Source organism: Ovis aries, chromosome 15 (assembly GCF_016772045.2).
Source record: "Ovis aries strain OAR_USU_Benz2616 breed Rambouillet chromosome 15, ARS-UI_Ramb_v3.0, whole genome shotgun sequence".
In the NCBI taxonomy this organism is placed as follows: domain Eukaryota; kingdom Metazoa; phylum Chordata; class Mammalia; order Artiodactyla; family Bovidae; genus Ovis; species Ovis aries.
This window is the reverse complement of record NC_056068.1, coordinates 36,487,492-36,513,161: the sequence shown is the minus strand read 5'-3', so window position 1 is coordinate 36,513,161 and position 25,670 is coordinate 36,487,492.

Sequence of the window (25,670 nt, the reverse complement as noted above, 5' to 3'; positions counted from 1 at the left end):
ACTCCAGCAGAGAAGCTGGGATGGGGACACTGAGCCCCATCTGTGCCAAGCTGCCACGGCTTTGGCTTCCTGCTCTGGGGTGGCAAACTGGCCATACATTATAACCTCGGGAAGAATGGGGCTGGCTCACGTGGAGCAAGGAAGGCAGAGGGCATGTGAGACAAGTCCAAAGAGCTGGAACTGGTCTGCTTCTCCACCATAAAGCAAAGGATACACATTTCCTGGAACACGCTTACTCACATACTCAACAGCTGTTCCAGGCACTGGAAGTTCAGTGGTGACCAAAACAAAATCCCTGTCCTCATGGATCTTATAGTCTCAGATAAGGGTGGGGCAGAGATAATCTGCAAACAAATAAATACAAGGTAGAATAAATATTAAACACCAGAGGCATTACTTTGCCAACAAAGGTCTGTCTAGTCAAAGCTATGGTTTTTCCAGTAGTCATGTATGGATGTGAGAGTTGGACTATAAAGAAAGCTGAGTGCCAAAGAACTGATGCTTTTGCACTGTGGTGTTGGAGAAGACTCTTGAGAGTCCCCTGGACCAAGAGGAGATTAAACCAATCCATCCTAAAGGAAATCAGTCCTGAATAATCATTGACTGATGCTGAAGCTGAAACTCCAATACCTTGGTCACCTCATATGAAGAACTGACTCATTGGAAAAGATCCTGATGCTGGGAAAGATTAAAGACAGGAGGAGAAGGGGATGACAGAAGGTGAGATGGTTGGATGGCATCACTGACTCGATGGACATGAGTTTGAGCAAGCTCTGGGAGTTGTTGATGGACAGAGAAGCCTGGCATGCTGCAGTCCACGGGGTTGCAAAGAGTTGGACACAACTGAGCAACTGAACTGAACTGAGAATAAATAAATGGGGGTGGGGTACCTGGTTAAATAGAGGGAAAGGAAGTTTTCTCTAAGAAAGTGGCATTTTATCTGAGATGAGTCAAAAATACCAAGAGTGTTGCAGATAGAATGTGTACACATGTCCTACAGTGGGAAAGAGAAATTGAGAGAAAAGAAAACAAAACGATGTGGCTGGAGTTAAGGAGTGAACAAGAGCATGAACTGAGTGAATTACAGTGGAAGGCAGGTCACAAAAGTACCTCCCACTCTTAGCCGGATGTTGATGATGGGGGAGGCTATGCATGTGTGAGGGCAGGGGGCACATGACTATATCTCTGCACCTTCCTCTTGATATTGCAGTGAACCTAAAACCACTCTAAAACAAAATGAAGTATTAAAAAAAAAAAAAGCTGGGAGGAAGCTGGGATTCTTTTTGAAAGATAGTATATTGGATAATTTGGATATAAACTGTACTCCCTAGTGATAACAGTCTGACAAGGAACAGCGTTCTTGGGGGCAGAAAGTCACAGTCATCACTAGAGAGGCTGACAGAGTGGTGAGACAAATACACTGAGGGTCAGGGGAAATAGCCACGGGATTCTCCTGAAAAGACAAAGTAGTATGATGAGGATGGTCCCACTGGTGGAGCAACTTCTACAGGCAACAAATCCCCCTGGTCTTCAAAGCAAAGGATCCATCCAGCCCCTAGTGAAAAACAGAGCATAGGAAAATACATGTGAAGGGAAGAAGGGGGGAGGCAGGAGGGAAAATGGTCCACGGCTAGGGATGGGGCTTCCAGTAGGTGACACCCACCAGGAGAGGGATTTCCGAGTACCTGGGGTAAGCGGCTTTCTGCACAGAGAGGCCTGGAGAAACAGTTAGAGAGATGGGAGAAGCCTGCTTCCTTCCTTCCCCATAATTCCAACAGGAGAATGGCTGCATTCAGAGTTCTGGTCCATGAATTGCAGACTTTCTTTAACAGAAAGGAACTGTTAGTTTTACCTCTTTCCCAGAAGCCATTTCCCCATGGAAAAACAAACAGACCAATGGTGTGGCAGACACTTCTGCATGTAAATTCACTCCAAAGAAAGAGTTAAAGTGCTTTCTAATATAAATTGGTTTTCGGTATTTCAGTGCCAATATAATTAGATTGTAACAAGCAAAGCCCTGTAACATAACACAGCGAAAATTTGAAAATTTGATTCTGTCTGGCAAACAACCAAGTCCCTGCGTGTGCGCAAACCTGACATTAATAAGCTACAAGAGATTACATGATTTAGAAAAGAAGCACTTGGTGTTACCAAATCAAATAATAGATCTCTAGGCTATAATTAGGAGAATTGGGACTCAACAATGAAGTCATAATACTGTAATTTAGCTGTGAGTAACAGAGCCATGGAGACACATTAGGAGGTGGGTGGTGTCTCCGTGGCGTGCCGCTCCCAGGGGGGCGCCTTCTCCGGCACCCTGCATGCAGACACCTGTTGGCACCATGATGCCGCAGGATGGACCCAGGTCTGCTGTGGCTGGATGGCAGAGGCTCTGGGACCCTGTACTTCAGATGCACAACTTTAAAGATGGAGCTCTCCAGGGACAGCTGAGGAAGGCAGAGAGGCCACCAGAGCGATGAGGGCAAATTGCTGCCCTGCGGTGCTTTCAGGGCTAACAAAGGACACATTAAAAACACAGAAACATAAACAAGGCAAAATAAACACTGTAAAAAATAAAAAGAGTGAGAGAGGCCAGCAGCCTCATTCATAGTCCCTGAGCTGCGGGGGATTGTCAGGTTGGGCGAACGCATTTTTCCTCTGAAATAGTTTCTGCAGAGATCGTGCAGAACTTAACCACCTCCTGGCAGAGTAACACAATCCATGCTCTTAGGTCATCAAACCATATAATTTCACGTTGAAAAGAAACCTTAGCAGGGCTTCTTAATCGGGGGTCCCCCAAGGGGTCTGTGGATAGAACTGAATTTCAATGTAATTGGTTTTCTTTGTAATCCTATGAATTTTATTTTCTGCATTTCAAAACATTATTCTGAGAAGGGGGTCTGTAGCAGACATTGGAAGTGCCCCTCTGCATATCCCCAGACCTTTCTGGATGCTCCAGCTGGCTTCTAATTGCCAGTCTTTGCATCTCTGGGCTTGAGAACTCTCTATCCCACCAACTTAGCAAAACAGCATTGCTTGGTGCCCATGTGGCGTGCAGGCTGCAAGTGCCAGGGCAGTATGCCAGGGGCAGGTATGTAACTACCCCAGGTCCCTCCCCCTTTGGGTGTGAAAAGGCTGAGAAGTGGTTTTGCCCTCCTTGTCCCAGAGCAGCCTGGGGGATTAAGCTCCAATTGTCCACCTTTGAGCCGCCTTTCCTTTCCCACTTCTCTATGATTACTTCCTATATCTCCCACATAAATTAATTGCATTCAGGATCTGCTTCTCAAAGAGCACAGACAAAGCCAGGGCCAACAGGAAGGTCAACAGACTGCCAAAGGGGTCCAGAAAAAAGATGAAGCCCTGGAAGGTGTGATTCAGATCTTCTCCTTACCCTCGGCACCACTTAATGGATGAGGAGCCAAGTGTCTCACCCACAAAAGGGAGTTAGGAAGTAAGACATTCACTTCCTCTGGTTACTGTTGTGATCATGATTTCCCACATTTCACATGTTCAATTTGATTTTTCTCCTTGTTCCTTCCCAAATCCTCTTCAACAGCAGCCGTTGGCCTAGCACTGCTTGAAAACAGGGTCCATGGCTGGATGTTCTTTTCCTTTCTTCCTAAATGCAGGCATCTGGCAGGGCCTGGCACTACAAGAACCTGTTCCTGTGCCCAGGTCTGTGCTGAGTTCTGAATGTAGGATGAGCGACAGCAAAGTGTGTCTCTTATCGCATTCAACACAAATACTGTTTCCATTCAGTTACCCCTTAAGCCACATGGTAACTGTGTCTAAGCTCTGAGGATAGGATTCCACAGTGGGATTTAGCACTGAGGTGGCGAATAGTGTTCTTGTTTTATATATATATACACTTATGAAGGACATTGTTTCAATTTTTATTCAAGATGGACTTTAGAAATACTACAATAAAATGATACAAGGATATCAAGTAGAAGGAAAATAGAGGTACAGTTATAGTAGGCTTTATCAGTTCAATTCAGTTCAGTCGCTCAGTCCTGTCTGACTCTTTGCGATTTTATAAGTAGGCTTTATAAGTAGGTCCTGAAAGATGATTCCTTCAACACAGTATCCTCGTCCTCCATGTTTATTCCCCAGCATCTCAACATGATGATTGAAAAGCATAAACCCAGCTACATGCTTTCCCTGTTCTAAAACTTTCAATGCATCACCATCAGAGAAGACTAAGATTCAGTTTTGTTAAAATAGCATTCATGGTCAGCTCCTGCCCATATATCTTTACTTCCTCCTCTCTCCTTTTCACTCTCCTTCAATCAGACTCTAACAAAATCCTTTGAATACACCATGTCTTCTTACAGTTTTTCCCATGATACTTCCTCTTTCTGAGGAACCACTTGTATCTATTTCTGTTTTCACCCTTCTAAAAGTTTGGCTGCCCATCCTCTGAGAATATACAGTGATGATGTATCTAAATATCTGATCTCTCCCCATTTCACACTTGTCTCACCTATTTCATTCTGCTCCAAGCAAATCCACAGTGGACGCTTTCTCCTACTCATGAAGGACTCAGTTCAATTGTCACTTTCTCGGACATCGGTCTTCTCTGACCACTTTAAATAACGCTTTTTGCCGTCTCATTTTTAAAATGGAAAAATATTTTGAAAAATATTGGCATGGTCTCCCTGTTTGATTTTATGTCCATAACCTTCTCCTTTATCTGCCTTCTTATGAACATGTGGAGGTGGGATATGAGGGGGTGAATTGCTAGGAGAATTAAGAATGCTGCAGAAGTGAGAGAAAAAAATGAATGAAGGAAGTTGATGTGTTACCTTTAGAGTTTTGAATTTTGCAAAAAGTCAGGGCTTGCAACTTAGACTTTTCAAGATTGTAGAGAAAGATTTCTAAATCCCTCCTTTTAGCATGTTACATGCCAAGTTTGCTTGACTAGATTGTTTTCCTATATTCCCTCCTACCCCCTCATGCTTAAGTCATGAGCATTTCTTAACACAACAAAATTTATATTTTCTATGTTATTCCAAGTTTCTATAATTAGCATATATTCATTTCATATTTATTAAAAATAAAGAAGAAAATCATGTCAGATATCCACAATGATTTGCTAGAGTAGAGAATTTCTGATTGTCTTCTTAGAACTTTCTAATTTTTGTTATTGCTGCCAATTTTAAATAAACTTTTTATTTTAGACATGTTGTTCTTATAGAAAAATTGTTAAAATAGTACAGAGAGTTCTTGTATACACCACAAGAAGCAGTTGACATCCTACACTTGTATGATACATTTGTCACAGCTAGTCAACAATGATAGATTATTTAACTAAAGTTCATATTTTATGCAGAGGTCCTTCATTTTTACCTATCATTCTTTCTCTGTTCCAGGATCTCCTTCAAGATAGTGAATTACATTTAGTCTCCATGTCTTCTTAGGCTCTTCTGACCGTGACGTTTTCTCATACTTTGCTTGTTTTTGATGACCTAGACAATTTTGAGGAGTCTGGCTAGGTATTTTGTAGAGTGGGAGTCATCAGAGGTTTTTTCTCGTTATTAGACTATGTTATGTGTTTTACAGAGAAAGACCACAAAGGTGAAGTGCCATTTTCATCACATAACATCAAGAACACATGCCATTAACATGATTTAACATTGTTGATATTAACCATGATCACTTGGCTGAAGTAGAAGATTGTCGGGTTTCCTCAAATTACTTTTTTGGTCTTCCCTGGTGGGCCAGTGGTTAAGAATTCACCTGCCAATGTAGGGGACACAGGTTCAAACCCTGGTCCGGGAAGATTCCACATGCCTTGGAGCAACTAAGCCTGTGCGCCATGACTAATGAGCCAGAACCCTAGACCCAATAAGCTGAGGCCTGCAAGCCTAGAGCCTGTGCTCACAACAAAGGAAGCCACCACAGTGAGAAGCCTACGCACCATGGCTAGAAAGTAACCCTCACTGGGCACAACCGCAGAAAGAGGCACACAGCAACAAAGACCCAGTGCAGATTTTGAAAAAAAAAAAAACCAAGTTACTCTCTTTGTCTCCCTTTCCAGGCTGTGCTCTTTGGAAATTACTATGTCACCACCATCCATTTATTTGTTCAATTCCAAATACATATATAGTGGTATCAGAATTGTTAACAAAAATTAGCAGAGGGAACAATTTTATTGACTAGAATACAGTGCTTATATACAGTTTCATTTGACTTTAGTCTTCCAGAATCCTCTTATTTCCAAAGTTACTTATGTCAGCACCTTTTTACCCCAATGTTTTCAATGAAGTTGTTTCATACATTTGTAAAACAGTCATATTGTTTTGTCACATTCTACATTCCATCCTGGGATCCCTGATCGCCTAGATTATTTTTAATATACATAATTAAAGACTACTCTTTTGCTGTAAAACCTATAAAGGGTCTTTACAAATGTATAGTGTAATGTACTCACCATTACAGCATCACACAGAATAAATTTGCTGCTCTATATAAACCCCTTGGATATCATCTATTCAACCCTTCCTGTCTCCCTGCCAGGCCTCTGTTGACCACTGATGTTTTCATTGTCTTTATAGTTTTCTTTTTCAGAACATCATAGCACTTTATATGATCCCATTTATCTCCTCTTTTAGCATATCAATTATACTTCTTTAAAAAGTAATTTCCCTGGAGTTTCCAATATACATTTTACCTAGTCTAATTGCACCCTCAAATAACAATATACTACTTCACGGAGAGAGATACAGAGTATTTCCGATTCCTCCCTTCCTTCCTTTATGCATTGTCATTATTCATTTCATTTATTGCTATGCTATAATCACCAAATACATTGTTACTATTATTAGAGTAAACAGCTATCAATCAAAAGTAAAATAAATGTGAAAAATTTTCATCTACTTTCATATATTCTTCTACAAGATCCAAATTCTTACTTATAAAATGTTACTGCTTCAGCAATACGTGAACAGTGAACTTCCAGATGTTCAAGCTGGTTTTAGAAAAGGTGTAGGAACAAAAGATCAAATTGCCAACATCCACAGGATCATCGAAAAAGCAAGAGAGTTCCAGAAAAACATCTATTTCTGCTTTATTGGCTATGCCAAAGCCTTTGACTATGTGGATCACAATAAACTGTGGAAAATTCTGAAAGAGATGGGAATACAGACCACCTGACCTGCCTCTTGAGAAATCTGTATGCAGGTCAGGAAGCAACAGTTAGAACTGGACATGGAACAACTGTCCGGTTCCAAATAGGAAAAGGAGTACGTCAAGGCTGTATATTGTCACCCTGCTTATTTAACTTATATGCAGGGTACATCTTGAGAAACGCTGGGCTGGAAGAAGCACAAGCTGGAATCATGATTGCTGGGAGAAATATCAATAACCTCAGATATGCAGATGACACCACCCTTACGGCAGAAAGTGAAGAAGAACTGAAGAGCTTCTTGATGAAAGTGAAAGAGGAGAGTGAAAAAGTTGGCTTAAAGCTCAACATTCAGAAAATGAAGATCATGGCATCTGGTCCCATCACTTCATGGCAAATAGATGGGGAAACAGTGGAAACAGTGACAGATTTATTTTTGGGGGCTCCAAAATCAATGCAGATGATGACTGCAGCCATGAAATTAAAAGACGCTTACTCCTTGGAAGGAAAGTTATGACCAACCTAGATAGCATATTCAAAAGCAGAGACATTACTTTGTCAACAAAGTCTGTCTAGTCAAGGCTATGGTTTTTCCAGTGGTCATGTATGGATGTGAGAGTTGGACTATAAAGAAAGCTGAGTGCCAAAGAATTGGTGCTTTTGAACTGTGGTGTTGGAGAAGACTCTTGAGAGTCCCTTGGACTGCAAGGAGATCCAACCAGTCCATCCTAAAGGAGATCAGTGCTGGGTGTTCATTGGAAGTACTGATGTTGAAGCTGAAACTCCAATACTTTGGCTACCTGATGCAAAGAGCTGACTCACTTGAAAAGACCCTGATGCTGGGAAAGACTGAGGGCAGAAGGAGAAAGGGACGGCAGAGGAGGAGATGGCTGGATGGCATCATTGACTCAATGGACATGGGTTTGGGTGAACTCTGGGAGTTGGTGATGGAGGGGGAGGCCTGGTGTGCTGCGGTTCATGGGGTCTCAAAGAGCTGGATACGACTGAGCAACTTCTTGTGATGAGATTTGTTGGTAATGAATGCTCTCAGTTTTTGTCTATCAGAAAATGTCCTTGTTTCTGTTTTGCCTTTGAGGGATAGTTTTATTGGATACAGAACGCTAGTTTGGTATGTTTTTTCTTTAAAACTTAAAATACTCCACTCCACTCTCTTCTTACTGCTTTGGTTTCTCATAGAAATTGGCTACAATTCTCATCTTGTTCCTTAATAGGTAATATTCTTCCCACAACCATCTGCTGCTGTGGTTTCTTTATTTTCTCTTACTCCTTTTTTTTGTTTTGCTTTGTTTTGTTTTTTTGTAGCTTGAATATGATATGCCCAGGTATAGACTATTGGTGTTTATTGACATTTTCTGAGCTTTCTGGATCTGTGATTCATTATTTGTCCCAAATCTTGGAACATTCCCAGTCATTATTTCTTCAAATATTTCTTCTGTTCCAGTCTCTCTTTCTTCTCCTTCTGGTGTTTCAATAAACATATGGCATACCTCTTGAAATTTCCCAGAAGTTCTTGGTTATCCCGCTGTTCTTTTTCTTTTTTCATTCATTTTTCTCTGCATTTCACGTTCAGAGGTTTGTGTTGAAGCTCACTGATATTTTTCTTGGCTGTGCCCAGGCTGCTGATAACCTCATCAGGACATTCTTCATTCCTGTTAAAGTCCATTGAATTTCTAGCATTTCCTTTTGATTCTTTTTTTAGAATTTCCAGATCCCTATTTATATTACCCATCCTTTCTTTCATGCTGTCTGCTTTTTCCATTAGACCTTTAACATATTAATCATAATTATTTTAAATGCACTGCCTCTTAACTGTAACATCTGTGTCGTATCTAAGTTTGATTCTCCAGCTCAGTTTGTCTCTTTGGACCATGCTTTTTCTTAACTTTTATTGTGCCTTGTAATATTTGTTGTTGAAAGCCAGACATGTTGTATTGAGTAACAGGAAAAAAAGCAAATAGACCTTTATTGAGAATTTATGTTAAGTTGGCTAGGATTTGGCTATGTTTAATGTTTGCTGAAGGTGCTAGGGTGGCTCAGACAGTAAAGAATCTGCCTGCAATGCAGGAAACCTGGGTTTGATCCCTGGATGGAGAAGATCTCCTAAAGAAGGGAATGGCAACTCACTCCAGTATTCTTGCCTGGAGAATTCAATGGACAGAGGAGCCTAGTAGGCTACAGTCCATGAGGTCACAAAGAGTTGGACATGACTGAGCTACTAACATTTTCACTTTCTGTGTCTTTGGCTTTGGCTCGTATGTCTTTGGGCTTCCCTAAATATTCTTCATTAGAGAGAATCTTGCAGTTCTTCCAACCAAAATTCATCATTATTTTGCTGGAGCCCTGTGGGTGTGATGTTCAGGCAGGTAGGAGGGGAAGCAAGGTGTAATTTTATGATAAAATTTTGGATTCTTTTTAAAGAATTTCTCTCTCTTTTTTTTTTTTTCTGTACAGGTTTTAGTTGCAGCACTCGGGAATCATCATTGCCACATACAGACTCTTAGTTGTACCATGTAGGATCTAGTTCCCTGACCAGGGATAGAACCTGGATCCCCTGCATTGGGAGCATGAAGTCTTAACCAGTAGACCACAAGGGCTGGGCTGTCACGTTTACAGTGCTTTTGTATTGTCATGGCTTTTTGCCCCCTTAGGAGGGACAGGAAAACTAGAGAGGGCTGGAGCTGGCTACTTTCTCCTGCTGCTGCTGCTGCTGCTAAGTCGCTTCAGTCGTGTCCAACTCTGTGCAACCCCATAGACGGCAGCCCACCACGCTCCGCTGTCCCTGGGATTTTCCAGGCAAGAATACTGGAGTGGGTTGCCATTTCCTTCTCCAATGCATGAAAGTGAAAAGTGAAAGTGAAGTTGCTCAGTCGTGTCCTACTCTTAGCAATTCCATGGACTGCAGCCTACCAGGCTCCTCCATCCATGGGATTTTCCAGGCAAGAGTACTGGAGTGGGGTGCCATTTCTGGATCCCTCCTGGAAATTGGTGTCTGTTATGGAGAATGCTCTGAATATGTTTCCCAATTCTTACTCTTCCCCTTTCCCTGCCAGAGCCAACAGCAAATTCTTGGATATTCACCATGAGAACTTGGTAGGGTTTCTAGAGGAAGAAACCATGAAAATGTGACTCCTCTAAGACTACATCCCTCAAGAGTTTTCCACCCTCTTACTAGCTCATAGTCAGTCTCAAGAAAATCATTAACATTACCATTTTACTATTCCTACAACTCTATGGCTCCAGGGCTCTAGGAGCTTTGGTTTTCAGGTAATAGATCTCACCTTTATCTCTCTGGTTTCACCAGTCTTTCCAGATCTTGGGGTATTGGTTTACCTTGTTATTTTAGTTCTCTGATGGGCCTAAGAAAAGTCATTGATTATTGGTTTTCTCAGCTTTTCTAGTTGTAAGGATGGAAGTGATGACTTGCAAGCTCTTTACATATCAGAGCAGACACTGGGAGCCCAGTCATGAGACTTTAAACTTAGAGTACAAGGAGGTTACGACAGAAGAAGGAGAATTCTATTCTCCCTTACCTGAAGGACTTTGTAAGAAAGAATAGAGACAGAGGAAGAGAAAGAGAAGGTCTGATGTCAAGGTTTACACGTGTTCCCTACCCCTCACCTCATCTGAAGACTGAACCTTAAAGAGAAGTGACTTAGAAAGAGACTAGGGTGAAGGGAGCATGAACAGGGAGTTTTCTGCCCTGCTTCAATCAGACGACACCTGCTGGCAGCTGTCCCCTCCCCTACCACTCTGACAGTGCAAAGTGCTGGTAGAAGGAGGTGCTAGCTTCTAGCTCTGCTAGGTTTCTCTTGGTTTCCACCTAGTATTAAAAAAACAAAAACAAAACAAAAAAAAAAACCTCAGAAGTTCCTGAAACTCAAAAGGCAGTCAATTTGGAAGCCAAAGACCTGCCATTGAGTCCATCGTAACAAGGGTAGGGATGACTCCCAGCAGAGGACACAGAATGGAGGCCAGGGCTGTGGTGTCTCAGCAGAGGCAGAGCCCTAGATGGGTCAGCCAGGATGTCTGAGAGGAAGATCAGTTAGCCAGAGAGGGCTAGCAAGTCCAGACTGCATTGTGAGAGAGAAGCAAAGCTAAGAAAACACTTAGGCACAAATGGGATACATGTTATTGGAGAGAAGAAGACATTGCTTCAAAGACTAATGAAGCTGGAGGACAGTAAAAGAATGCCTCAAGGATCTAATGAACTCTTCTCTTAGACTAGCACAAGGTCCCAGATAAGATACATTCCTCGTAGTTTTCACTTTGATTTTGCAGTCAAAGGTAGGGCGGCAAAATCCTACAGAATTAAGGTTTTGAATTATCAGATATTTTCAGATATTCATAATTTCAGAATTATCAGATCAAAATTATAGATTGGACTAAGAAAGTCAACTATTTTCCATGCTAAACATCAGGAAACACCAAAAAAATGGCAAAGGTTTTAGGTAAAATATATTTCTGCCCATTTGAGTGGAGTGGGCAATTTGTGACTCCACTTCATTCTCCATTCAATTACTGAAATGTGTGTTCTTTATAACATTTTTCATTCTCTGAAGGCATCTTATTTATTTGTCTGATTAGTCTGTCTAGCCTAGCAGGAAGAGGACTCAAAAACATTGAAGGTGCTGAATTAATACTTGTCAAATAAATAGTGGTCTTTATCAGGTAAATGGGTATAAGAGTTTTGAACCTTAAATTATTATATTAACTAATATTTATTAAGTGCTAAGTATCTATTGAATCATTTAAGTACTTGTAGCAATACCATGAAGTGAAGCAGTGTTAGTCACTCAGTCATGTTCAACTCTTTGCAACCCCATGGACTATAGCCAGCCAGGCTCCTCTGTCCATGGAATTTTCCAGGCAAGAATACTGGAGTGGGTTGTCATTCCCTTCTTCAAGGGATCTTCCCAACCCAGGAACAAAACCTGGGTCTCCTGCATTGCAGGCAGATTCTTCACCTTCTCAGCCCCAACACCATGAAGTCAGTACAATTATTATCCATGGTTTCCAAGTGAGGAAATGGAGGCACAGAGAAGTCAGACAATCTGTCCAAGGTCACTGAGTTTAGAACAAACAAGGCAATCTGACTGCACAGCCTGCGTGCCCATCTAGCACACCACACTGCCTCTCAGAGTCTCCTGTGTGGCCTCAGCTCACCGCCTCCTTCCCCTCCTCCCTCGCGCCAGATGAGCCACAGACGGCTAAGTAGGCAGCGAACACTTCTCAAGATGTTTTCATCGATTTTGCCAACACTCAGCTGCTTTATCGGCTCTGATGAAACATTTGTGACAACCACAGCAATTGCAATGATCATTTCCATGCTGAAAACATTTGCCTACAAAGCAGACATTTTCTCTTCAAAGTAAACATTGGTGCCGCTGAGACGCTGCCACCCACACCCATCCATGCTGCTTCCTTAGAATTTCGAACGCCTCCAAGGCAAATTCCCCACAAGAACCGATGGGAACATACAAGAGGATGTGGACTTCTCCAGGTGACCTCCTGCCACTCCCAGGCCAGTCCTGAGGTGTCTCTCGTCATCCCCATCTCTGTCTCCCCTCAACCGAGCACTTAATCCTGTTATTAGTAACAGCAGGCACAAGGGTTAACCCTTCCCTATGATGTGTCTATCTCCTGTCTTGACTCTGCATGATACGGATGATGCTTTATTGATCTTAAGCTCAGCACTTAGTGCCTTTGCTTAATTAATTAGTTAATAGTAAATGGAAGAAGACCTTGAAAGCCCCTGAAGCTGGTCCTTTAATATGTCCAGAGGGAAATAAGACAGAAGGCAATAGAACTAGATGGAAGGAGAGTTTCCCAAAGTGTGATTCTGTAAGTCCTACCCCAAAGAATATTAATAAGACATTTGGTGTGTGTGTGGTGGGCGGGGTAAGGGGGGTGGGGGTGGGGGTGGCAGGGAGGAGGCTCTCATTGCCAAATAAGATTGATAAATGTGGAGTTAAACTGAATTTAAAGTTAAAGGATTTCTCACCTATAGGACTTTTCAGAGCCTTTAGTAAGCCAGAGTGCATGGTCAGTCTCTAACAAAGCCATGCCAAAGGTAGCATTTTGCAAATGCATTTGACCACAGAGGCATTTCTTTGCCAGATTCTTCAGGGTCCTAGTGGACATAAAACCAACTGAAAAAATGCCATCTGCATAGGCCAGGGGAGAACCTCCACTGTCTGAGAGTGTTTTGCATAGGTGTGAATGGGCAAACCACAGGGAGCCTATCATTGGCACAACTGAAGTCTTCTTGAGAATGGAAAGACTCTCTCTAGGCCCAAATGGCATCTCTGTAGGACAGCCTCCCAGATACATGGAGAAATGAGCTATAGACAGAATGCAAAGGACAGTTATGTGCCAGGCATCATGCTGGGTTCTCTCAGAAAGCTAATTTAGCCCCCGAGAACCCTGTGAGGTTGTCATTATCATCCTATTGCACAAAAAAGGAACTCAGTGACCACAGAGGCTGGGCAGTGAGCTCAAGCAGGCAATATAAGAATCTTCTGAACACCTATTTAGCCTTTTCTACTTCTCCTCATTGCTCACTTAAAAATTAAAACCCAAAAGGTTGGGCCAAATTTGGAAACAGATACCTCTCTTTTGAGGCTTCCAGGTAGAGCTAGTGAAAAAGAACCCGCCTGCCAACGGGTTCTATCCCTGGGTTGGGAAAATCCCCTAGAGGAAAGCTTGGGAACCCACTCTGGTATTCTTGCCTGGAGAATCCCATGGACAGAGGAGCCTGGTGGGCTACAGTCCATGGGGTCGCAAAGAGTCAGACATGACTGAAGCAGCTTAGCACACACCCATGCACCTCTCTTTCAGGAGTCTGGTATCCACGAGACCTATCCTCTCCTGCAGGATCTGAGCAGAAACCGCATTTACTTGGGGCAGCCAGTGGGCAGGACAAGGAACCCCTCCCCAAATCAGACAGAAGCCTCTCCTCACACCTCATCTACACACCAAATCACGAACTTTGCCGGCGCTCTTAAGTGATTGTGACGGCTTCGTTTTCGAAATATCAGTCGGCCTGTTCGAGTAATTTTATACTTAAATTATTTAAATGCAATCTATCCATTGAAGCAATTTCCCCTGCACAGGAGAAGTGTTTTCTTTTTTAGGGAACTGAAGCGTGATAAATAAATGAATAAAGACTTGTAGCAGTGTCTCTCTCTCTCCTGAAGAAAGCACTTCGGCTGCAGGTCCCTTCTGTCAGAAATCTTGGAACTCGTAATATTCCCTGTGGCTCTGCCGCTCAGCATTAAAAATAACCAAAGACTCAAGTCACAGGGCTTTTTTTTTTTCCTAGACACGAAGCACATTTTACGCCACAATGCCCGGGATGACACAGGGACTGCTCAGAGCTTGCTAATATTCTCTGCTGCCTCTCTCCCCAGGCCTGCAAGCAGTTAGAATGGCTTAGTGGTGATCACAAATGCTGTCCCATTTGGCAAGCACTTCTTTAAGGCAGAGCAGATTAAAATTCATGAAAGGAGGCTTGCTTGCATAAATAAATTAAAAGCTGCAAAACTAAAGTTTAAACACCCATACACAACTAGCATTTTGCAAACACCATATGCATCGTGGTTCTCAATTCTGGGCTGTCATGCAAGAAGTCGAGAAAGAGGCCTCATTGGGTTTGAATGCATAAAACTGGAAGCACCTTGATCACCTTTGGCACAAAGGAGCCTCAGCCGCAAAGTGTGAACTAATTGATTTGAACCTTGTCTAAATGCATATGGATTTTAGGAGAGCATGCCAATGTCTGGAGAGCATGTTTAAAAGGAACTGAGAGAGAGAATGAGCACAGGCTTTGCGATCAGACACTGCCAGATTCAAAACCTCATTCTTGAAATGATTCTGTCGCCTTGTATAGTTCATGGGAAGTCTTGGATACCCAGTTTTCTCAACTGTAAAACAGATGTAAGAAAATTAACCTCTAACCTTAGTAAATAATACACTGTGCCTAAAGCAGTTGGCAGAGAGGAGGCACTCATGAGCTGTGAATCCTCCTCTTCCTGCTTTTATCTTACATTTACACAGTGGTAACATGGTGCATCTGGTCCCATCACTTCATAGGAAATAGATAGGGAAACAGTGGAAACAGTGTCAGACTTTATTTTGGGGGGCTCCAAAATCACTGCAGATGGTGACTGCAGCCATGAAATTAAAAGACGCTTGCTCCTTGGAAGAAAAGTTATGACCAACCTAGATAGCATATTGAAAAGCAGAGACATTACTTTGCCAACAAAGGTCCATCTAGTCAAGGCTATGATTTTTCCAGTGGTCATGTATGGATGTAAGAGTTGGACTGTGAAGAAGGCTGAGCACCGAAGAATTGATGCTTTTGAACTGTGGTGTTGGAGAAGATTCTTGAGAGTCCCTTGGAATGCAAGGAGATCCACCAGTCCATTCTAAAGGACATCAACCCTGGGATTTCTTTGGAGGGAGTGACGCTGAAGCTGAAACTCCAGTACTTTGGCCACCTCATGAGAAGAGTTGACTCATTGGAAAAGACTCTGATGCTGGGAGGGATTGGGGGCAGGAGGAGAAGGGGACGACAGAGGATGAGATGGCTGGATGGCATCACTGACTCAATGCACATGAGTTTGAGTGAACTCTGGGAGTTGGTGATGGACCGGGAGGCCTGGCATGCTGCGATTCATGGGGTCGCGAAGAGTCGGACACGACTGAGCAACTGAACTGAACTGAACATTGTGGAAAGGAATGAGTTCTGGGGTTAGAAGCTTCAGATCTGAGCCCCAGCTCTGCCACTCACTGGCTTTGTGACCTCAGAGAACTCATTTCCTCTCTCAGAGCCTCAGTTTTTTCATTTTTAAAGTTAGGATGGTAACATTACCTCTCCCACTATATGTAACATCTGCGGAGTGTCTGGTCCTTGCAACGCTACATGGTAGGCATGGCCAGGAACTTTATCTCCATTTCCTTCATAAAAAAAACAAAAAAAAACAAAAAAAAAACCTGATGCTATCTTGGGGCAGAGTGAGCTTAAAGGGACTTATCATATGAGAAGCAGACCCAGGTCCAAAGAGCAGGTGAGCCTAACTCCCCTGCCAAAGCATCCAGGGGCCCTCCTCCCACTTCAGTACCTTCTTGTTGCCCCATGGCTGCTCAGGGCCTGCTAGGAGAGCACCTGGTCCCAGCTGTAGGCATTTAGGGGTCTGCCCGACCCATCCTGATGGAACAAATATGTCGTCATCCTTATGCTCCAAAGACTTACTGCCAAATTCTGATTATTCAGGGCAATTGGCAACAATGGGTTGAATTTCAGTCCCTCCAAAATAGCAAGCAAAATACCAATGCTTCTTGGTATGGTTTTCTGCATTCCCAAGCTGTTAGATTCAGACAGAGAAAGGGCTAAAGCCAGAGTTCCACAATGCTTGCATGTGAGAGCAGTGAGTTCATGCGGTAACTTCCTGAGTCGGCTTGGAATAGGTTCCCCTTTGTGAGTTACTCTAGTAAGGGGAATCACATCAGGAGCCTGTCATTCTCTAGTTAGAGCTCTCCAGCATGGTGTTAACCCTCAGGACTCAACACGAACCAGGCCCAATCCCAGTGGGGGCAGATTCTAAAACACAGATTGTGTCTGCCAGTAGTCTTGGTGGCAAGCAACAGAAATAAAATCTCAGCTTTTATACTCAAATTAAAAGTGTGAAAGTGTAGACCGGTAATCCAAAATCTTCCTGCTACTAAATATCTAGACATGTTGGAAAGAAATGATAAATATGGTGTATACGAGCTTGTAAGAGTTTGTGAGAATGTAAAAGAAATCCCAAAGGGGAGTAAAATGAAGAAAATATACCCTTATAACTGCCTTGGTAAATAGGTAGGCGGGTCAAAAGGGGCCTGGGGTGTCAGTCTCCTTGACCTAAAGATCTGGGTTTAATGACTACACTGGAACAAAAAGACCAACCTTGGTCCTGGACAATTTGACACTTGAACAAATTTCCTTACATAAAACCAGGACCTTCAAGGTGTTACAACATGAGTAAAAGAAGTGACTTAAAAATATACCCAATTTCTGTGTATAAGGTTGCTCATCTTTACAGGGTTCTAAGAGAAGTATTGATGCTTTTGAACTGTGGTGTTGGAGAAGACTCCTGAGAGTCCCTTGGACTGCAAGGAGATCCAACCAGTCCATTCTAAAGGACATCAGTCCTGGGTGTTCTTTGGAAGGAATGATGCTAAAGCTGAAACTCCAGTACTTTGGCCACCTCATGCAAAGAATTGACTCATTGGAAAAGACTCTGATGCTGGGAGGGATTGGGGGCAGGAGGAGAAGGGGACGACAGAGGATGAGATGGCTGGATGGCATCACTGACTCAATGGACGTGAGTTTGAGTGAACTCCAGGAGTTGGTGATGGACAGGGGGGCCTGGCGTGCTGCGATTCATGGGGTCACAAAGAGTCGGACACGAGTGAGTAACTGAACTGAACTGAACTGAGCTGAAGAGAGAAAATAAGATCTTCTTTAAGAACATGTAATCATAAGGATATAACTCACACTTGCATGCTTGCTCAGTTGCTCAGTCACTCAGTCCTGACTCTTTGAGACCCCACGGACTAAAGCCCATTAGACTTCTCTGCTCATGGAATTGCCCAGTTAAGAATATCAAGAATATTGGAGAGGGTTGCCATTTCCTTCTCTAAGAATCTCCCCAACCCAGGGATCAAATCCACATCTCCTTCCTGTATCTCCTGCATTGGCAGGCAGACTCTTTACCACTGCACCACCTGGGAAGCCCCATATTTTATTTATAATAATTTTATTTATTTATGACTGTGCTGGGTCTTCCTTGTCATGCCAACTTTTCTCTAGTCGCACCCAACAAGAGCTGCTCTCTGCAGGCTTCTCGTTATGGAAGCTTCTCTTGCTGCAGACTACAGGCTCTAAAGCACTTGTGCTAGAGCATAGGCTCAATAGTTGTGGCATAGATTCTTTACCACTGAGCCATCAGGGAAGCCCCCTCACACATGTTAGAGTTCAAATGCTGCTTGGTAATACTGCCCTTCCAACTAGACACTAACAAAAAAGTTAGATCACAAAGAAGGGACACTTTGGGGCACCTAGTATTAGAAATAGAAATAAAAAACTTTCTGGAAGATTGGGCCTTCAATCCAGTTAATTATACAAATAAAACCTCACTAAGGGTGGGTACATAATTCAGTATGAAATATCTGGGTATGGAGGAGACTCTCTATTGCTTATCCCAAGAATTTCCATCCTTCCTTGCTTAGATCCCTGGCAACTGGAAATAGCCATATGACTAAATTCTGGTCAATAGGTTATAAGTCAAAGTATTCTATGAGAGCATCCAGTAAATTTCTTCAAAAGACAGCTGCCATGTGACTGCTGTTCCTTCTTTTTACCCACTCTGCTATTTGGAGCATGGCTGTGATGGCTATTGCTCCATCTTGGACCTTGAGGATGACTGTGAAATGGCACCATGTGAATTTATATCACACCAGTACTTTTAAATGAGAGAGAAAAGAATTCTACTGTGTGAGTCATTATTTTCCTTATTTGTGTTACTCATGGTAAAACCATATCCTAACACAAGGAGGGGGAAATCTACCACAAGTCAAGTCAGCAGGTGAAATAAATAACAAGATTGTTCTCAAACAAATTAGATCATATAAGTATTGGAAAGTGATTACAAAATAATTGTCTACATCATTAGAAGTATAAAAGAAGAAATAGGCTGTCGATAAAAGAGGACATTAAGGAAAACAGGCTGATTTTTTTTAAAGAACCAGTAATAATAGTAGAAATTAAAAACAAAGTCATTGAAACAAACAAAAAACTCCAATGAATGAGTTAAATAACTAAATATGCAGAAAGGAAGAATTAGTGGAACTTGAAGGTATAGCTGAGAAAATAACGCAGAATGCAATACAAAGAGAAAAATAAATGGAAAAATAGAAAAGAAAGTTGAAAGATGTAAAGATCAGAATGAAACTGTCCAACACACATCTATTATGAATTCTAAAAGGAGACAATATTTAGACTAATGGAGAGATAACACTTGAATAGCTAATGGTTGAGAATATTCTATAATTAATAAAAGGCATAAGGAGCAGATCAGATAGACAGGATAGCTAGATATCCACAGAGATACACTATAATGAACTGTGGAACTCAAAAAGAATTTTCAAAAGCAGCAAGAAAAGGAATAGATTAACTGATAGAATGTTTCTCTATACGAACATGAGAAAACAGAATACAGTAGAATAACATCTTCAAAGTGCCGAGGTAAGATAATCATCAACCTAAAATTCCATGTCCAGCTAAATATCATTTCTCAGTCACAAGACTGAGGACAAAACATCTCTGGATAGAAGAGAAGAACTAAAACTAAGCGAGAATTACCACTAAAGGCATGTGAAGTGAGAGAAGCATGATCGGTGCTAAAGCACACTAAGATCACTGCCTTTTTGCTATTATTTTGTTTACATTCTGGTGACATCAGGCAAGCATGTTAAAAAAAAAATTAAGGATGATAACTGAAAGGCTAAACATAGAATGAAAAATTCCCAAAACAGTAACGGAGATAGGAGGATTGAAAAAAAAAAAAAGGAAACAGAATATTCAAGGAATAAAAGGGAGATCTTGGAAATTAAAAATAAGATAACAGAAATGAAAAACACAACAGAAAATTTTAAAAGTAAGATTTCTGAGAAAGCAGAGGAAAATTGAAAGCAAAATATAAAGTAAATTAAAACACAAGTCTAAGAGATCTAATAACCAAATAGAATTTCTAGGAAATTTGAGGAAATGAGATGAATGCACACAGCAAAAAATATAATTAAAAAATGTTTCCCAGGACTAAAGAGTGTGGGTTTCTTGACTAATAGAGTAAAACAGAACAATTGATTAAAAAAAAAAAAAGACCTAAAACAGAGCCTATCATTGTGAAATTTCCAAAAATAGGGACCACAAAAATAATTTCCAGCCTTGGGAATCAGAATGACTAACAGGCCAATATCAAACTGAAAGTTGGAAGACAATGAAGCAATGCCTTCAAAATTCCAAGGGAAAATAATTTCCAACCTCAAATTCCATTCCCAGACAAACTATAAACAGATTTAAAAAATAAATAAAGTACAAAGGTAAAATAAAACATTTTTAGACCAATACAGTCTCAAAAAAGGTATCTTCCATTCAGATTTCTCAGGAAGTCACTGGAGGATGTATTCCAACAAAATAAGGGAATAATCGAATAAGATGATGACATGGGACACAGTAAAAGGGAGAGCAGAGAAGGATGGAGGTGAAGGCAGCCTCTAAGATGATAAGAAGGCAAGTCCCAGGAAGATTGCTGTGAACAAGGCAAAGGTGATTGAAGAAGGTCAGGAGGCTCTTGGAAAGAAAATGCTGGAAAACTTGATATAAATGAAATTCTCAAATGAAGAGTTAAGCATTTGGCAAAGAATTTAGAATTTATTTACTGATCTGTACATACAATCCTGAGCAAATGAAAAATATGACAAATATTAGGAAAAACCAAAGGTGAGGGAAAGGAAAAATAATCAATTTCCTAAATAAATCACCTATAAAGACCATTGCATAGAGATAAGAATATAACGCACAGAAAATTTATCTCTCAAAATTATAGTACTACTGTGTTGTAATCAGAAGGATGTGGTACATGGGAAGAGTGTGAGGTGGGTTGGGGGAGCAAAGATTGCTAAATTCTCCTTTCTGTGGGAAGTGCTTAGATGATGCTCATGCTGAACCCTTAAGAAACAGCGATAGGAATATGTTGCTGAGAGGTATGATGTAAATGACAAAACTGTCCGTTTTTAGGGTGAAGTGTTTGTCTCTGGGAAGGAGGTGTGACTACATGGGGACAGAATGCTTCCTTCGATGTAACTGATATTATAGAGTTGTGGAATTCTCCAAATTTTGTCCATAATTAACTTGATTTAAAAACAAAAGAAAAAATTTAAGGGGGAAACTTAGCTCAAATAAAGGCTTCTGATTTGGGTTAGGACTTTACCTAAAGTATTATAATCTCTGGGGGATGAGGTATCCCACTGCTGCTGCTGCTGCTAAATCGCTTCAGTCGTGTCCGACTCTGTGCGACCCCATAGACGGCAGCCCACCACGCTCCCTGCCCCTGGGATTCTCCAGGCAAGAACACTGGAGTGGGTTGCCATTTCCTTCTCCAATGCGTGAAAGTGAACAGTGAAAGTGAAGTCACTCAGTCGTGTCCGACTCTTCGCGACCCCATGGACTGCAGCCTACCAGATTCCTCCGCCCATGGGATTTTCCAGGCAAGAGTACTGCAGTGGGGTGCCATTGACTTCTCCGAGGTATCCCAAGAAGGTGTGTTAATGTTTTTCCTACTTCAGTTTAGTTCAGTATTGTCCCTCAGTTGTGTCCAACTCTTTGCAACCCCATGGACTGCAGCACGCCAGGCTTCCCTGTCCATCACCAACTCTTGGAGCTTGCTCAAACTCATGTCCTTCGAGTTGGTGATGCAATTCAACCATCTCATCCTCTGTCATCCCCTTCTCCTCCTGCCTTCAGTCTTTCTCAGCATCAGGATCTTTTCCAATGAGTCAGTTCTTCATGTCAGGTGGCCAAAACACTGGAGCTTCAGCTTCAGCATCAGTCCTTCCAATGAATATTCAGGACTAATATTTAATCATAATATTCAATATTATGATTGACTGGTTTGATCTCCCTGTAGTCCAAGGGACTCTTGAGAGTCTTCTCCAACACCACAGTTCAAAAGCATCAATTCTTAAGCGCTCAGCTTTATTTATGATCCAACCCTCACATCTATACATGACTACTGGAAAAACCATAGCTTTAACCTAGATGGACCTTTTCCTTCTTAAACCAGTTCATTTTAGTAAATATATTTTTAGAGGGGAGAAAAAGGTTGTTTTGCAGGTGAAATGAAATGTTACATGGACAAGTTGGTCTTTTGACAGCTTTGGAAGGACAAAGCAGAGGGGAGGGACAAGAACCCTTTCACCCTTTCTTCCAGTGGCTGGGAGACCTTGTTGGAGTAACGTGAGAGTATGGAGGGCATTTGAGACATGCCTGACGGTGTCAAAACAGCAAGCAGCCTCATCTTCCACTTTATATTCTGAAATAGGAAAGAAAGCAGATGAAATAGCTTTTTCATTATTTTCCACATCCCAAAAGGAAATTCACTTCAATTTTAATAACATCTCTATTTCTTATTTATCATCATACAAACCTTATAAAAATTGCAAACTCCAAATTTGGAGGGATAGGTTGCAAGATGAAAAAGAAAATGTTTCTGTCATCTAGTCTTTTTTTTATTATTATTAAACTAAAAATAAACCTATGTTACTTTTGAAGGAGAAAACAGAGGGATAATAGCTAATTCAGTGAATGGCCATGAAGTCTCAGGAACCTGGCTCAGGGCCACAGCCCAAGGTCATGCACAACAGAAGTCCTGCTTCACCTTGCCCTGAACTTGCATCTTATACCAGTGACACAGCCACCCTGGATAAGGTCCATCACCACTCCCATACAGCCATGAGTGATGCTCCACTCTTAACGCCACCAGGCCGCAAGAAATGCTTCCTTCTGGGCCCTGTTCCTCATATCACTAGAAAGGATTTGACAGCCAGGTGGTACTTCTACACCTGGGGCACATAACCATTTCACAGTTACAGATAAAGCTGGGACTCCTAAGTAGAAGAGGGGCTTGATATCAACAACACAATGCAATGATAGACATATGTATGCGATGAAATAAGAGCAGTAATGACTATCATAGTCAATACTTTGAACCCCACTAGATGGTAATAAGGCATATAGACTCTGTGGTCAGGCTAACTGGGTTTGAACCCTAGCCCTTCCTTTCCTTGGCTATTCAGCCAAGTAGATTCTACCTCAAGACTTCTGGTTCCCTCTTGTCCCTTTCTTTGGGTTTCACTTCTCTCCAATATGGGGTTCTTCACCTGTCTTACTGTCTTGGTAAGTCATGCTGTTCAATATAGCCTCCATCAAATTCCCAAGACCCCTGTCCTGATTAATGTTTCTTCCTAGAACTCATCATCACAGGATAACCTATGTAGTTTACCTGTTGATCTTTTTCCCTATTCTTTCTCTCTCCCACTCCACTTGGAGGTAAGCTCCATGGGAGCAGGAACTTTGTCTGTATAGGTTATTGTTGTATTCCCCAAAAGCCCAGAAGAGTGCCCAACACATACTGGATATTCTATAAATATCTGGTAGCTAAATGAATTGGGTCTGACACCCAAGTTCATTCTTTGAGCCTTAGCTCATTGACTGTAAAATGAGGTTGATAATAATGGCTAGAGGATAGGATTGTGTGAAAAATTAAATAAAATTATTTGTGTGTAGGAGGGTGAGTGTCCCCTTAACTTAGCCATCCTACATTCCTTGCTTCCAACTCAAACTCCTACCCCAAATTGAGTCAGTTAAACAGACACCTTTACCACCCTGAGAAAACAGTCTTGGTAGAACCAGAGAAAAAAGACATCACATTCTTGGGTTTTAAATTCAAAACCCTCTGTCCAGAACTACAACAGAAAATATTTAGGAAAATCTGTGACCAAGTGGAACCAGTTTTTCCTGTCTCACCACCATAAACTCTTCTCCATAAAAGTCTCCACAAAATCTTCCAAGGTGGGGAGGTGGGGAGAGAGAATGTGACAGGAAGCAATGGCGCTCTCAGAAGGTGCTCTTCCATGCTACACCACCCTCCTGCCCCTGAGTAGCAGTTGCAAAAGAGGAAGAGTCTTCAGAATACTCAGGCAGAGTCTCTGCGCACTGATAACTCTCCAGTTGCATCAGCATGGCACTGGAAAAGAGCCAGGATTTCATGTACCCCTTGGAATCGTGTTAGAATTATGAGAGAAAGATGCCACGCAGGAAACAGCAGAGATCACGCAGCCAGGGACAAGGTGGGACACAGCAGTGCCCATATGCCTGCGGCAAGGATACCAGAGGCCAAAGACTAGGAGATGCATCTTGGCAGCTGCCATCATTGGAAAAAGAAAGACTTGCAGCCAGAAGCCTCAGCCTTTCCCTCACCTACATGCATGCCAGGATAATACTCAGCACCAGAATGCAAACACCACACCAAGGGGAAGGCGAGAAAGGGAAACATTCTGAATTTACTGAGCTTAAGCCCAGTGCAACTTAGAAAACACAGAGGTGACTGAGCGCCAGCCAGGACTAGAATTGAGTGCCATCATGCACAATGGGAGCTTGAAATAAAGTTTTATAAACAAATAAATAATTAATAAATTAATAAAGATTATTAAAAAAATACACATATTTATTTGACTTGCAGAATATGTAGCCTACGAAAACCACCCCTACTCAAACAAGTGGAGGATGTTTTAGTGTCTGGCACTCAGTAAGCAATAAAGTAAATGACAGCTGATATTAGCACTGACACGGCCAGCTAGACACCAGGCGACTCATTTGACATGCATCACCTCTGACTCCCCCAACAATGTTGCAAGAAATCTTGCAAGACAATGAGTTATTATTTGTAAGTCCTATAAGACAGATAATTATTTCTATTTTGTATTTAGAAAAACTTGGAATGATTCAGTGATTTGGCCAAAGCCCCATGCTTTGAAGAGTTCAGAGGTGGGGTTTGAACCTAAGTTGCCTGTTTCTAGGGACTCAGACATCACACAAGAAGGGTAGTCATGCTCAGGTAGGTAGGTGTCTGCTCTGTTGACAGGCTGGCTGGGGTTTCCCTGAACTGGGGGGCTTCCATCAGTTATGGGATCCCAGGCCGTGAGCAGCAGTCCAAATTCACTTGGTGTCTCTAAGGGCTACCCAGGCAGACAAGCATGATGTAGAAAGAATTCAGGGGCCTGTGGACATTGAACGGTGACACTAGTCTGTATTCCCTCAAGGGTCTTCCTTTTGTTTTGAATTCTCTGTTTATTTATTGATATTCTGCTTTACTCCCAAAATTTAGGAATAAGCTCTGATGATCTAATTCTTTCACAATATTAATAAATGAGCTTTTTTTTTTTCTTTTCCCTAATGGTATATTACAGGATATTGAATATAGTTCCCTGTGCTATACAATAGTACATTGTTGTTTCTCCATTCTATATATCGGAGAAGGCAATGGCAACCCACCCCAGTGTTCTTGCCTGGAGAATCCCAGGGACAGGGGAGCCTGGTGGGCTGCCATCTGTGGGGTCGCACAGAGTCGGACACGACTGAAGTGACTTTGCAGCAGCAGCAGCTGCTAGTCCCAAGCTCCCAATCCATCCCACCCCTCCCTCATGCCCTGGCAACCACAAATCTGTTCTCTACGTCTGTGAGTCTGTCTATATAGACAGACTCATAGACATAGACACAGACACAAACTAAACTTTATGTTAACAGTTCCTTTGTGTCATATTTTAGATTCTACATATAAGTGATATCATATGGCATTTGTCTTTCTGTTTCTGACTTACTTTACTTTGTATGATAACCTCTAGGTCCTTCGATGTAGCTGCA